We start from the raw sequence: 15379 nt of genomic DNA on the forward strand, positions 1-15379 counted from the left end.
AAGTTTGTTTCGGTTGATAGTGCTCCTTTCAATTCTGCTCCTGTGCTGAAGGAGCTGGAGCTGCGGCTGGCGCATGAAAATGCACGCCGCCTGTGACCATCGAAAAGCTTTATCATGAGAGCAATAATTAACCTAATATACGTGTGGCCACTACTCATCTCAATCGGTGCATTCCTTTAACATCAACGGCGGTTTCGAGCTGCCACCCAAGCATACGAGGAGCGAACGTGGGCTTGCTGCAACGCCTTCGCTATATAACTGCAGAAAAAAATATATCGCCGCATATACGCGAGCGATGTGAAAAGGGATACCACTAGAGAAAGGTGAACCGAAAAGGAACCGCGATGTGTGGGAATTGAGCGTCTACAACTTCGCGAGAAACTTGCGCGGAATACGATGAAAATACCATGCAAGCATAATCGACAGCGCCGCTGACAGCGCCGTGCGCGCTGTTTACGGCGGTAAAGAAGGATTCACGGCATACACACACACGCAAAAGAAAGCTTCGCCGCCGCTCGTATGGCACCGCCTCGCAAGGCGGAACGGTGCGTTAGAACCCTAGTAAGATAACGCTAGAAGCAACGCAATCAGCCAGCAATCCACGCACCGCGCCGACGAGTACGGGAGACGAAGTCCAAAACCACAACAGCCGGGGCGGCGCGCGCTAGCGTCGACGCAAGCCAGTTGGCTGAGGGAGGTAAAAGTCCTCAAGCGCCCGCACTGCAATCCGTTAAGTCCCCACAAAGATGGCGGCGAGCAGTGTTCTTGAAGAAATAGCTATTTTCGTTGAGCTCGCGGTAATAGCTTGAATACTATATATAGCAGAGAAAATGACGGTCAAAATTTTTTTTTGTATTTCGCGCTGTGAGCGCAGGGCCGGTACTCGTCATTGTGACGTCACCGATTGCAAAGTATGTTTTTCTCATTTCAGCCATTGTGGTTCAGTAAATGCTTCTCGAAACTTCCCAAGTTCAGTCGTTGGCACATTTAGAATAAAATACACTCCGTATTTACCGATAAAAATTTAACTATAGTCCGATGCAAGTCAAGAGAACTGCGGCTTTTCCCCGTCAAAGGACCCCCTTCCAGCCAATGGTGTCGCTTCGCGAACGTGACCGTCGCGGCCGTCCGCCTTACACCTACGAGTAGCGCTGTTGGAGCCAGGTCTCTCTGAGTGCAACCGCACGCATAAGTAGTTCCGAAGGACGCATTTATTTTGAGCGAAAATAAAATCTTAGCTCAAATTCTTTATTTGCCCGTTACTACGCATGAGGTGAAAGGGCTTATTTGTCAATTGGAGCAGTGAGTTGAATTCCAGTAAACTACAGCGGCGGCTGTTTCCCGACGGCGGCGAGCGGTGAAGCAGAAGACGAAACGCCAGAGCGATCGGCGTTACCGAGTGTGTTAAAAACACTGCTCGCAACACACAAACGAGGCTTTTCACGGAACTCACCTTGGGATATGACTGAACGGCAGTAAAGTCAGCTTGAGAGAGCACGATCTCACTGACGACGCCGATGGTTAGTCGCGAACAGCGGAGGCGGCCATTTTGATAAAGTCCGTAAGCGCGGCTGAACACGCTTTTTTTTTTTTTTCTTTTTCGCTACCGCGGCGCGACAGCAACGTGACGTCGGCCGCGACGTCACGTTGACACCGCGACACCATTGGCTGGAAGGGGATCCTTTGAAGGAGAAAAGCCGCATTTCTCTTGTATCTTACTATAGTCTCGAGCAAACGGCGTCAAAAATCCATGACGTCATGGCGAGCTATAGTGCGGGAAATTCACGGCGGCGGCGTCACTAGCGCCTTTCGTTTCTGCGTCTATTTCTGGCTTATTATCAAGCGTCTTCTCGCGCTATAATTGAGTGGCTTTTTTTGAGATTAATTGTTTGAAGGGTAATTTACTAACACACAGCTCAGATCATTTCTCCTTTCATTGTCTCTTTAAGGTAGAACTGTCGAGTATCGTGTGCGACGCAATTAATCCTCCGGTATCCTGTTCTGTATTTTTGCCCGGTTTTTTTTTTTTTTTTTGCTAACGGCTATTGCAATCGTAATTAACTAAGAACCAGCAAAGCTTAGAGGAAACATTGCTATATAACGTAATTGATGTCCATACGCTCAAAACCGTATAGGCATAAGCACGCCCAACAACATTAGCCCGTTAGCGACTGTTCCGCCGTAAAACTGAAAGATGTAACCGGTATAATGTAACCGGATGTAACCGGTATTTATAACTCGTCCTTCGCCATAGTATCAACACTCAGCGGCAACGCGACACACGACGCAGAAAACAGAATAGGAAGAATAAAGATTATGAATACGTAGCCCGAAGATCCCCCGGCAACAGCATTAATCGAAGATGCAAAGTGCCGGCAAGACCCACGCCCTGTGGGAATCGATGTTATGCGAAGCAGTCTGCGAGGAGCCTACTAAGTTGGCGAAACGACCATGAGAGCACCAAGACGTGGGCGGCTGTTTCATGACCTACATGACACGCATGTCATGACCTATCACTTATGTTCGTCATATACTCTTGTCTATACTATGCCAATTTTGGGACCTACCAAGTAAACGAAACGACCATGAGAGCACCAAGACGTAGGCGGCTAGATAGATAGATAGATAGATAGATAGATAGATAGATAGATAGATAGATAGATAGATAGATAGATAGATAGATAGATAGATAGATAGATAGATAGATAGATAGATACTCTCAAAGTGGCAAATGTTCGCCAAGAAATGCTTCGCATTTAGTACTCTTTTCCACACGCCGCCTCTCGTCGTCGCAAGCTCGCTGGCTGTGCGTTACGTATACAAGGACGCACGCGTTGCAAACGACGGTGACGCATCCTCGATGCTCGGCGCCCATTCAAGCGTAACCAGGCCGAGTCTATCTTGCAGCACGCGCAACGTCCTGAATATATATGGCGAGAAGATTCGCTGGCCTAGGTGGTCTGCGGCCGCCACAGAGTTTCTCACAGTATTACCTAGGGGCAAATCTGGCGCCATCGTCTATGCGAGTTTCTTCCTAAAACGGGCGCTGTGCCGTCATGGGTATATGACGACATACGGGTGTGCGAGGCTTGCGTTGGCTGCTAGTGTTGAGCGAGGATTCGCCTAAAACCGCAGGACACTGCCGCACAGATAACGCGTCGTTAAAACACACAATCTTCATAAGTGGTTTTCATTCACCCGTATTACGTCTTGCAATGAAGTTTACTGCACCTGCGCGATCAGGCGAAGAAAAGCAAGAGCAGACGACAAACCGTCGCAATGCGAGCGCGAACATTGCCGTCTGTCCTCCAACTTTAGCGGCCCGCCGATAATCTTTTACGTTTCACGTAATTGTACATCCAAGCACAATTAGTCCTCATGATTGAGTAAAACGCGTTTTTGGGTGTAATATAATAAAGTTAAAACAGCTCTTTACGTGCTATCTTAGAAGGAAATGAACAATCGCAACAGACGGAACGGTGCTAGCCAGGCGTCTCGTCTAGGTGTCCAGGGTATGTCCTGGCTCTCCGAGAATGATGCCAATCCGAAGCCACCATATCCCGGCATTCCCATTCATACAAGTAGAGTTGATGTATACAGTAACTATACTTGCAACAGCGCAGCAGCGCCAGATTGCCCTCTAGGTGTTATAGTGAGAAACTATATGGCGTCCACCGTGGCCTTCGAGATCACTTAACTACAAAAAATTACTAGGAAGCACTCGGGCGTTGCTATCTTCCAGCCACCATGGGAACGGATGGTTAGCATACATGCAGCATTTGTCTAATCTTAGTGCTTGTGGCTTGAAACGTTCTTGTGACGTTATTTATTGCGCTTTATCTTTCTAAATTTCGAAGCATTTATTATTTTCTAACCATATAGCGAGCGAGCGAAATAATGGAAGCGGATAATACAGTTGAACCCGGATATATCGACCCCACATATAACGAATTATTGTGTTATAACGAACAGCAGTAAAATCCCCTTGAAAGTTTTTGTATAAAATGTTTATTTTTATGTATCGAATTACCTATATATCCAACTTTTCTTTTTATCCCCTTCGATCAGATTCGACGTACAGTCGAACACAGATATATCGAAACTGAAGGGGAGTCACAAAAAAGTTCGATGTATAGGTGTTTTGATCTATGAAATAAAAACTCAACAAAAAATTTTCAATGGGATTTTAGTGCTGTTCGTTATAACACAATAATTCGTTATATCCGGGTTCGATATAACCGGGTTCGTCTGTATCCGCGGGTTCAACTGTATTATCCGCTTCCATTATTTCTCGGCTTAGCTGCGGCCTATTCCTCGTCAATACCACGCACCCAAGAAGGCGAGGAGTACACCGACAGTCAGGGCAATGAATGCCATTTCGCTAGGGAACAAGGAACAATAACAAGGATGCCACGATGCTCCTGCATTATGCACGTCGTTTCAGTGCCCGCGCACCAGTTTAGCGTTGCTCTTCAGGGTCACTTTGATTAACGAGCTCGCCATTTTTGGCAGCCCTTCTCGACCCTTTTCTTCCTGGAACGTGGCGGCCCCTAAGCTCGTTTATTTCCTGCCTGCAGCTGGAATGCCGGCGAAGCGTCTACGCATAAAACGGGGTGCTTCCGTCGACAAAGCCATTCACGAGCACTCATTCACCTTTAACGCGTCTGGGCAAACGACACGAGCTACACGCATAAAGGTGACGTATATATCTTGCAGGCAGCGAGAGAGAGAAAGAGAGAGAAAGACAGAAATAGAACGAGTGCCTTAGGGGGCAGTGTGGTCGAAAAGGCCTTTCCTTCGCTGCAGCTTTCCGTGTCTACGTTCCGCGCCGTTTAATGCCCCTCACGCTCCATACTTCTTTTTGTGAAATAAAGGGCCGCGTGTACCAAAGAAAAAAAAATGCTTTTTACTACCGGGGAGAGATTTGGCAGGCGCTCCTACGACGAAAGAAAACGGAAATAGAGCGGGCAGACTATGACCTCCCTCGCTTAACCTTGCAAGAGGTATACACGTGACTCTCCCCCACACCGACGCCTGAGGACGTCGCAGTTCTTCATCTTCAAACGAGTCACACACACACACACACACAAAAAAAAAAAAAAAAGCGCGCATGTTTTAGTATATCCACCGCTAGAGATGACACGTTGCCTCAACTTTTTCTCTCTTTTTTTTTTTAAGATAAAATAAATATAGGAGTCTGTCGTCGTATGCTAGCTGCGTGCGACATCCAACAAAACGACGATCATACGCTTCTTAGAACACGGCTATTTTTCGTGTTTGGTTCTCGATTCAGTTGGGAGGGCTCTCCATCCTGCCCCAGTGGACAGAGATATGATCTTGATGATGATCTTGATGATGATCCAGCAAGCTTGTCAAGGGCGCCAAATATTATATACCTCTATATTATTCCACCCTTCGCAGCGACTTTCACAATGTTGTGGGACACGCGGTGTACGTACATATGGGGACATGACAGCAGATTTCGATCTTGAAGGCTGCATGCGATTATTGTTACCTTCTTAAACGCTTTTCGTTTCACTAATTAGTGCTACCGAAACGCTACACAGGAACGTTGGTCAAACAGCAAGCACGTTTGTTGGCCTGTCAACTTGTTCTGAAAGGCTTTGTTCCACAAAGTTCACCCACGAGTACGTGACGGCTTGCAGCTCGCAAATTACGTATACGCTTTTCGTGATGCATCATTTTACAAGCTTGGACTGCCGCCGTCGCCTAAAGACGTTCCCATTACAGGTCACGGACTCCATCTATGATTCTATGTAGATAACGATCTATGTAGATAACGATCTATGTAGTCATCTATGTAGATAACCATCTATGTAGATAAAGATCAGCGGATTCAAGACGGATTGCGTTCGTCGATCGAAGCATCATGTCACGCTTGCTCGCGCGAAGAAGCCGCGGCCTCCTCCAGCCGCTGCACGCAACTATGAGGAGCGGGAAGAGGTCACCGTATAGAGCGTTGACACGGGGCTACGACCCCGAGATCCGGCGCAAACTCCCTCCCACATCCTCCTCCTTCACCCAATTAGCGTCGTTCGTCGCCCGTCCCGCTCGCAGCCGGGAGGGAATCGAGTGCGATATTCCAACTCTCCGTCGGCGTTGTTTTCGGGCGTGCGTGTACCGCGCTTTCCGCTATTGTGGCCGCCCACGCAGTGTACACATGCACAGCTAGGCGGGCTGGTTCGCGAGTGGATTCAGAACACGCATCACGGTTACACCGCAAAACACTATGTAAGCATGCTTATATAGCAGAGTAAACACGTAAGGGCAATTAGGAAGCCGTTGGACCCTGGACTTAGGGACCCTCTCCACAACTGCTACTCTTACTTCTTATTCAATAAAGTGTATCATCACAATGTCTGCTGCAGTGTCTCGTTTTACTTAAAGCGAATAGCTTTCTCTCGGTCTTTGAGACGCGTGTAAAATTAAATTCTGGGGTTTTACGTGCGAAAGCTAGGTAACTTTATCGATCTGCGATCGATACGATCGATAAAGTTACGTGCCGAGCTACGACCACCTGGGGTTCTTTAAAGTGCACCCAACGCACTGCACACGGGCGTTTCTGTATTTCGCCCCCATCGAAATGCGGCCGGGATTCGCTCGTGCTTAGCACCACAACGTCATGCATAGCTTGCAGATTCGCTTAATACCTCGCTGCCAGGCCAATCCCAATCGTGGGTGTGCGCCACGCTTTAAGGACTCACCATTAAGAAGAAGAAGAATAGTTGCAATCACGGGGGACGTGCATCTGCAGATTAACTTGCACGTCAGCCTATGTAGTTAGACTCGCGTCAGCAAGCACAACCCTGCAGCGTACTCGTCGCTTCCGAAGGACGGGGCCGTGAGTAATGTCGGCGTCACTTTGCATTATCGATCACGGAGAGCGCGTGCCACACACGTAGTACCCGCCATAGTTGACGATTATCACCGTCCTCTCGGCGGTCTCAGCCGTCTCATGCGTACGACCTTGAGTCTTTTGTTCGCATTCGTGTTTGGTGGTCGAAGGCTGGCGGTCGGACAGAAAGGCGCCGATGCAAAAGCACGCCTGCTATCGCGCAAGTGAATTTTGGGGGTGCGTTCAACTATAGTGGGATACAACTTAAAAAAAAAAACTGCAGTTGGCAACAAAGGCACACTGACCGCGCTTAACCTCAAGTTCTGCTGTACTAACTATCCCACCAGTCTATTCTCTGTTGATTTAGTTCGTCTTATTAGTATCCTATAACCAATCAATCAATCGACCAACCAGTTTCAGACCCGTCATGCCGATAATCTTGCCCATGATGTGGCACGGATATACAAAAGATGATACCACGCGGGTGTCGCGCGCCGTGACGTTGTACGCGAGAAAGCGCGTGACTCACGAGACGTGTCGAAACGCTTATACGCGGGCGGCGGACGCGGAAATTCTTCGGCTGTCTCGCAACAAGGGCCCCGGGAAGCCGGCGCCCAACACGCCTGTTGAGCAAGCAAGTCGTCGGGGCCCGGACGTCGTGCAAGGAAAAAAAAACAGCTGACGGGTTGCTGGCGGGCGCGTCACCGCTCGCAGATGCAGCCCGCATCGACCGAATGCAGTCACTTCCCTTGGTCTCGATTTTTTGAGACTTTGCGAAAGCGCGGCCTCTCCACGAACCTTCACAACAGGCTACCTTGAGACTCTGTATAGCAGTAATCACCGTACGAAACTTACACTAGACAGGTTTTTCTCGTCGGCAAACTTTTTACCGTTTGTGGAACACACTGTAAAATAATTTACACCCTTATTCGCTTTTAAGGGTGTAATTTTTTTTTACAGTATACCGGGTTACCGGACTGGTGTACGGCAGCAACAACTCTGGTAGCGTCCGCTTGTGACACAGTGCTTAAGCAGAGTACTCAAAACTAATACTGCAGTGACCTACCGTATTTTACCTAACTGCAAGCGTAAAGCATCGGTAGCATAAAGTGCACTCCGTTTGTGAATCTCCTTCTATAAGAACACACACACACACACAAAATGCATTCTAGTTGGACAAAGCGTCACAACGTGTTACCAATGTTGTTACCGACGTTTACGGCTCCGGTAACCCGTAAACGGGCGTTTGCGGAATACTGGCTCACCGCAGAACGAGAAGAATGGGTTAGGGAACCGACACTCGTACACCAGCAGCCAGGTAACATAATGGTGGACCACAGTAAAAATAGATCTGTGTCCTCTGGTTAATTGACGCCTGCGCAACAAGATGGCGCCACCAACGCGACCGCTTACGTAGAACTTCGCCCATAACCCAGTATTCCGTCAAGGACAATACGTTTATGGACAAGCAAAGTCTAACGAGAACTTTCCCACATGCTTTCGTTGGCTTTATTGTATATTGCTTTCTCCTGGTGATGCGGAAACGTGTCGCTCTTCAACGTCTGGCACCAGGAAGCGTGCGGGTTAAGTCATGACGTCGAAAGTGGTCACGTGGGAGCAGAACATGGCGACGTTTTGGCGTACTCGGGGTGCTATTCTGGACATCGTCAAACTCCGCCATATCGTCAACTTTGGTAATGGCGGCATTTTCAACCAATCAGAGAGCCTGTAAGCAGTCCTCTGGGCCAATCAGAACCGGCAAGATGGCGGAGTAGTTTGACGATGTCCAGATTATGGTATATTCGCTCTGGCTCGCTCTGTCGTCTGCTGTGCTGCTGCTACGTGCGAGGACCGATGTGGCAGCATGGCAGACGACCTAGCGGACCGGAGCTAGCGCCAAAGCGTCGCCATGTTTCGCTTCCACGTCACCACTTTCCGCGTCACGACGTCATGACACGTGCACCTCCTTGAAACCGAAACTGTTTCCTAGAAAAGCTGGTGCGGTAAATTATTTAGGGCGCTTTGAGGCTTGCTAGTATTCCTTTTAAGGTTTTGCAGTAGAAGACCTTCACTTGATGCAGGAACTATAAAAAACTCGAAAATGTCATGCGAGTAAGATATCCTCACCTAGTCAAAATTAACTCGGTGCCCTTTAATACCGTGTCTGTCATATAGCCCCTCAATCAATCAGTCAATCAATCAATCCATATTTTGCGCAGCCCTGCAGTCGGTGTTCCACGCAGCCGACGGAGGGCGCAGCGGTCGCCTGGGAGCCCGTGACGTGCTCACCGCGGCCAACCAGCTGCTCCAGGGGGACCTGCCCCCGGCGCACGAGGACCTGCTTCTGGGACGGGCGGCGGAGAAGTCGGCGGCCAAGAACGGTACGTACATCCGACGACGGCTTAGTCTGAAAGCTATATATAGTTTGCTCGTGATCACCGTAGCCCACAGCCTAATGAAACATGCACACACAGGACATCAAAGAGACAACACGACACTTGGCTGTCGTGTGTCACGTGTCGACGTGTCGCCTCTTTCTCGCTCCCGTCCGTAGATTTAGGCTGTACGCTACGGCAATAAAGAACGGTATACGTTCGCACGTTGACGTGGAACGTAACGCTAAACAACGAGGCACGCAGACAAATAAGCTTTGTCGAGCGCCGAACTCGGCTGTTCCATTTCAGTGCACGATTAGACGATTTTCATGACGGCGCGTACGTGCTTGGCCAACACTACCTATGATACTAGCACAAGGCCTGTTCACTCCGATCCATGACGTCATGATACCTGGCCCGAAATTTCCGTTGCCAAGACTGGCGTGACGAAAGCAGTGACGTCACCATCACTGCTGCTTACTCGGGAGCGTCCCCATTAGATCCTACATGACAGTCGGGCCAGGTAGCGTGACGTCATGGATCGGAGTGAACAGGGATTGTGCTAGTATCATAGGTAGTGTCGGCTTGGCTATCTGGGAAACGGGCGGGCAGGCTTGTTAGTTATCTGTTGCTGTAGACGTGTACTACGCAAAAAAGGAAGTCTGAACCGGAATGATGAAGCGACTCTATTCCGATGCCATTCGTTGTCCCGCTTCGTCATGCGATGGTCTGAGAGGCGCTCCATGCACCCGCGTTATCAACGGGATCGGCCAACCGTGAAATGCGGATTGATAGGAAAATAATAGGCCCTTTTATCCGCGTTGTGGTAACAATCTATTCGTGACCCCAGAACACTTCCGGTCGCGCATTCTTTTGCACCGAAATTTGCAACAACAACAATAATGATAGAAGTAATTAGTGCCGTAGTACAGGTAAATGTTTTCACTGTGTTTCAAACAGAATAAACGCGCCACGTGCATTGAGCTTGTATGTATGTATGTATGTATGTATGTATGTATGTATGTATGTATGTATGTATGTATGTATGTATGTATGTATGTATGTATGTATGTATGTATGTATGTATGTATGTATGTATGTATGTATGTATGTATGTATGTATGTATGTATGTATGTATGTATGTTCAGTTACTGAACACTTACTGGTGTAGCTGCAAACTAATGTGTTCGTTTTCCTTTGAATTCCTGTTATTGTCTTGTATTTACATTGTAAGTAACGCCCTCTGGGCCTTGAGGGTATACTAATAAATAAACAAATAAATAAATAAATTTGTTTGTTTAGAAGCTCTTGGAGCTCATAGTCTCCTAGTTACCCGCTAAATTTAGCAGGCTATTCCAACAGGTGAAAACGAAATTCTTTTGGGACCTGTGTCTGCAACATTTGAAAGGGCCTGTAGAATCGAGCGGAAGGCCAGTGTATCAGGCCTCTTGTTGGGACGAATAAAAGGGAAAGTAAAGGTTTATGGCGAACCATAGGAGCTGGAAATAACAGGGGGCGGGGGGGGGGGGGGGGATGTTGGTGGAGGCGTAGGCGATCTTTGAAGTTTTACGGGGCATATCCCAGACATGCTTGGGCTACATAGTTGGCGGCTCGGCATTCGTCGAGGCTACTTCAAGCGCGCGCTTCCCTTATCACGTGCATACAGCACTAGTTCCGTTGTATGCAAACCAAAGACACCGGAAACAAGAAAGAAAAAAAAAAACATAAAAGCACGCCGAACGTTCAGTCTTATCACCTTCTGCACTTCGCATATACACGCATATCTCGAGGCGCCAGGAGGCAGTTGGAGTCCAAGGGGGAAAAAAAAATAGCAACCAATGAACAACATCTAACACAGATGCCGCGACCCTGAAGATAACATCGACAACAGGCGGCGCGATAAAGCTTGTGTTTCGCGTTGCTGCGACAAACGGAAACGAGCTGTAAAAACGTCCGTGGAAAGCGTTAACAAGGGAGGCTATATTGACAAAGTAAGTTGCGCTCTATTAGTAAATTACCCTTCGTCAATACCGAAAATGGCACTCGTACTGTTAGGTTAAGCTTAGTAAGCTAGAAACGGCGCAACAACGAAAAGACGGCCGGCGACGCCGCCACGAAGTTTCCGCACCAGCTCGCTGTGACGTCATAGATGTTGACCTGTGACGTCAGATTATGACGTCGCCTGCTCGGGTCAATAGTTTAATTGTTTTATCGTTACAAGTGGACTGTACTGCATTCTAAGGTGGCCAAGGACTGAACTTGGAAAGTTTCGAGAACTTTTAACCACACCACGCCGGTCCAAATGCGAGAAAATACTTTGACGACCGTGACGTCACCCTGACGTAACAGCGCCGGGGGCTTCGGCGCGAAATTCGTAAAAATGAAACTTTCCACATTTACTTTCTCTTCTAATAATCAACGTAGTATACCGCGAAACCACCAAGAAACAGAATTCTTCAAGAATGCATCATCGATCTAAACTGACTTAGTGCTTGTCCTTAGTGTAACCTCAAGATTGGTTATTGATATCGGGGGCCTGAAGGCCAAGCCTATGGTAAAACACACAGGCGGGCTACATGCAAGCTCCACGGGCGCATGTGGTGTACATTCTGTGTGTCTTTATGACCTCATTTATTTCGCGCCATTGTATATATAGGTATGAATATGCGCATGCCATCTTGAATAATTTTCGTAAAACAATTTAACCTGTTCGTCAACATCGGCTGTCCCATCCACGAACGACCAGTCAGCGTTTTCAAGATAATTACGGGACAACGTTGTTTCCAAGAGAAAAGTTGAAGCTGCGCTTCGCGTTGATATCGGAGCGGGTGCTGCGTTTCTGTGCTGTCAGAGTTAAAAGAAACAATTAAGAGAGGGTGTAACTTGTCAGGCGCAACCAGATGAACATTTCGCTGTATACCTCTACCAGCCAAGGAAATTTTCGTGTCGTTGGCGTAAGCAAAAAAACGTCGCGGTAAGCAAGCGGCTCGTGCTCGGCATGGCGAGCGCTCCCGCGTTCGTCGTTGTCATCGTCTTCCACAGATGGCTGCGTTGCCGCTCATCATTCCAGCGTATAATTTCACTTCTCTTCTGTCGTCGTAATGGGGAGGCCGCGTTTACGGTGTTATGAGCCATTGCTTAAAGCAGTATGGGCCCATTAGCGGTGCATCACTTGCATGCTTCGCACTTCCCCAGGTTTCACGTTAGTGGAGCTGCATTTCGCTCAATGGGTCATTTGACACTTACGCATAAAATTTAATTCACCGCTCAAACCGAGCCTTCGACTAAACTCGTGCTAACTGTAATAACTAATAAAAACTAAAACAGTAAGAAAGGCGTCCATAATGGCCAAATTGCTGAGGGAGTTAAAGAAAAAATGATGGTTTCACAGCATACAGCTCAGCACTCGCTTTCGAAAGAAAAACCACAAAACAAGCTTCAGAACCACATGATTGATGATAAGGCGCGTGTGAACAATGGGAACACCCTCCGACGCGTTCCGGTAAAGATTAGGTTTGCAGCTGCTTCGAAAGGGGTTGACGTCATTCAAAACCCTCGTGTGAAGTGCAAACCGTATAATGTATGCTAATGACGTCTGCGTATAATGCGAAGCACGTTCCTTCTCCCGCGTGTGTTTCCCGGTAAATATTACGGTTGCGTGAGCTACTTCGAGTGGAAAAGTATTCAACAGCATATAAATCACGTAGTGACGTCACCACGGTCTAGAAACTCATTCAGTTCATTCCAGGCTACCATGGGTAGACCGCGGAAAGTAAAGACGCTAGAAGAACAGCGTTAATATAATGTCGTTGCGAAGTAACAAAGACTGTCTCTGGTTACATTGCACTTGTCTCTGGTTTCACTCGTTGTGGAGTCACGTGTGTGAATTCAAGTGACGTCACAATGGGTAATCGTTGTGGGCGTCGTTCACAGCTTCGCTGTCCAACCACCTTCACAGCGTGGATTGGAGCCACAGTTTCTTTTGCTGCGCATGACGAAAATAGTAGATAGATTCGTACGACAAGGATGACGATAATAATAATAATAATAATAATAATAATAATAATAATAATAATAATAATAATAATAATAATATGGTATATATATCTTACATCGTCAGCAAACGTCGCGCGAAGGGTCTGCGAAAATAGCGAGATACGCTGTGACCGCGTGCTATATAGTCGAACTGGCTGGGACTATCGCCAACCACGTGGTACTTTACAGCAGAACTTGTTCTTGGGCTGCAGTCGGTTTGTAAAGCAAGAACCATATAGCGTTAGCACGACGGACACGACAAAGGTGGCGGGACGAACGCTATATACAATACACACAACACTATACGAACTCCTGTTTATACGGGAAAGGCGGAAAGGAACAGTGAAGAGCTAGGGCCGGCACGCTACGGAAGAAAGCTTGCTTAGAAGAACTTGTCCTTGGGTCGTTGTACTCGCTTTCGCTATTCCTCCTGCAGCGCTCACCAGCCTCAGATTCTGCGGTCGCCTAGTTTGGTTCCGAAATCAAATAGCCAGCCTTACTTAATCTTCTTTCTTCTTCGTCCGAGTTCGTCTGCCACACTTTACCTGCTTTTGTAAGACAGCGCGAGGTCGTGCGTTAACCACGAGGTTTCCGACGGAGCGGGCCCCGTTTCAGACATCATTAGGGACAAGAGTGCGTCGTTTCACCAACTGTGGAATGCCACTGCTTTTTTTTTTCTTTCTTTCTTTCCTTCTTTCTTTCTTTATTGTGTGTCTCAGAGCCTCCTGCAAGAGAAGTGAGGGTGGGGGGGGGGGCCTAAATGTGTCACCCAGTGGGAACACGGAGTGCTCGTTACCGATACGCGGCCAAGTAAGTGTATACGATGAATGATGCAGTGTACGACGCAGGCCGAGCGAACATACACGGCATGCGGTTTATACGCGCATTCGATTTGTACGCGCGCGCAGTCTCGCGATACGCACCGCCGAACAATAGCAGTGCTTTCCGCGCTTTTCTTTCTCTCTCTATCTCTCGTTCTATATTCGTGTTTTGCTCCGCCAATTGTATTCGGTGCAGAGGCACGCCTATCGCATCGACGGGACCTCTACAGTGTATACGGCGTTAGCGTGTACGCGGCGGTGCGCCGCGCCGACGGAACTATAGGTGCTCGCCCAGCAGATCGGGATTAGCCGGCCAAGGCTGATCGCGACGACAGCGACGACGACGAGGACGCCGCGCGCCTTTTGTCTTTTGCCCTTATTTGCGGAGAGACGGGCGACAGCGGTGCACGGTGGCGTGTCTGCAGTATGATAGATTGTGCGGCGCCCGAGAGGTATAGACGGTTGTGGGCGAGAGGCGGCCAAAGACCGACTCGCCGCGGTGCGCCGATCCCTTTTGACCGCCAGTGAGAGCGCCATGTTCATCGCGACACACGCACGCACGCACGCACGCACGCACGCGCGGATCGAGAGATAGATATACAGATAGATAAACATAGATAGATATACAGAGAGATAGACATAGATAGATAGATAGACATAGATAGATAGATAGACATAGATAGATAGATAGATAGATAGATAGATAGATAGATAGATAGATAGATAGATAGATAGATAGATAGATAGATAGATAGATAGATAGATAGATCCCCGTGTTGGTTGGAGCCCTCAGTGAAGGGTCTCAGCGGCGGCACCGTCTGCTCTAGCTGCCCCTGCACCCGCGCCCGATCAAAATACAGCCAACTTGCCACCGGTCCGCAACACTATACTGGCGATTGGCTTTCGCTAGTCTTCCAATGCCGCGAGCTGGTCATCACCGTCTCGCACTGCTCGTGCGTTGCGTTGCACCCCCAAAGGCACAGAATTTATTTGTCCGTAAATGTTGACCCAACATTCTTCAAATCGGACAGCGAGCCCAAATTCGTAATTCTTAAAAGAGTCCCAAAGACAGAACAAAAACGTTGAACTCGTGCGTATAGGCTTCGCGGCAGCGCAACTTGTTCGCAAGTCGCGTGTCCCGTAATCTTTCGCGGTCGACTGTACGTGCGCACACACGTACGTACGTACACCGTACGCGCTTAAGTATGTCCCGTTAGCGTGGCTCGTATCTCGAATGCTGTCCGCGAGTGCCCGTGCGTGCATGAAGTCCCTCAAAAGGCTTTCGTGAAAG

The 15379-nt window shown here is 48.3% G+C and overlaps 1 protein-coding gene across 1 annotated transcript in view; it reads left to right on the plus strand.

Moving 5' to 3' along the window:
- The window catches only part of LOC119453029 (neuronal-specific septin-3-like), a 52554-nt gene that overhangs the window by 13131 nt on the left and 24044 nt on the right, over window positions 1-15379 (plus strand). The window contains exon 2 of the mRNA XM_037715006.2: window positions 9076-9237. The gene's annotated coding sequence lies outside the window, so the exon portion shown is untranslated. The remainder of the gene's footprint in view (window positions 1-9075; window positions 9238-15379) is intronic.

The sequence above is a fragment of the Dermacentor silvarum genome, chromosome 5 (assembly GCF_013339745.2).
Source record: "Dermacentor silvarum isolate Dsil-2018 chromosome 5, BIME_Dsil_1.4, whole genome shotgun sequence".
Classification (NCBI taxonomy): Eukaryota; Metazoa; Arthropoda; class Arachnida; order Ixodida; family Ixodidae; genus Dermacentor; species Dermacentor silvarum.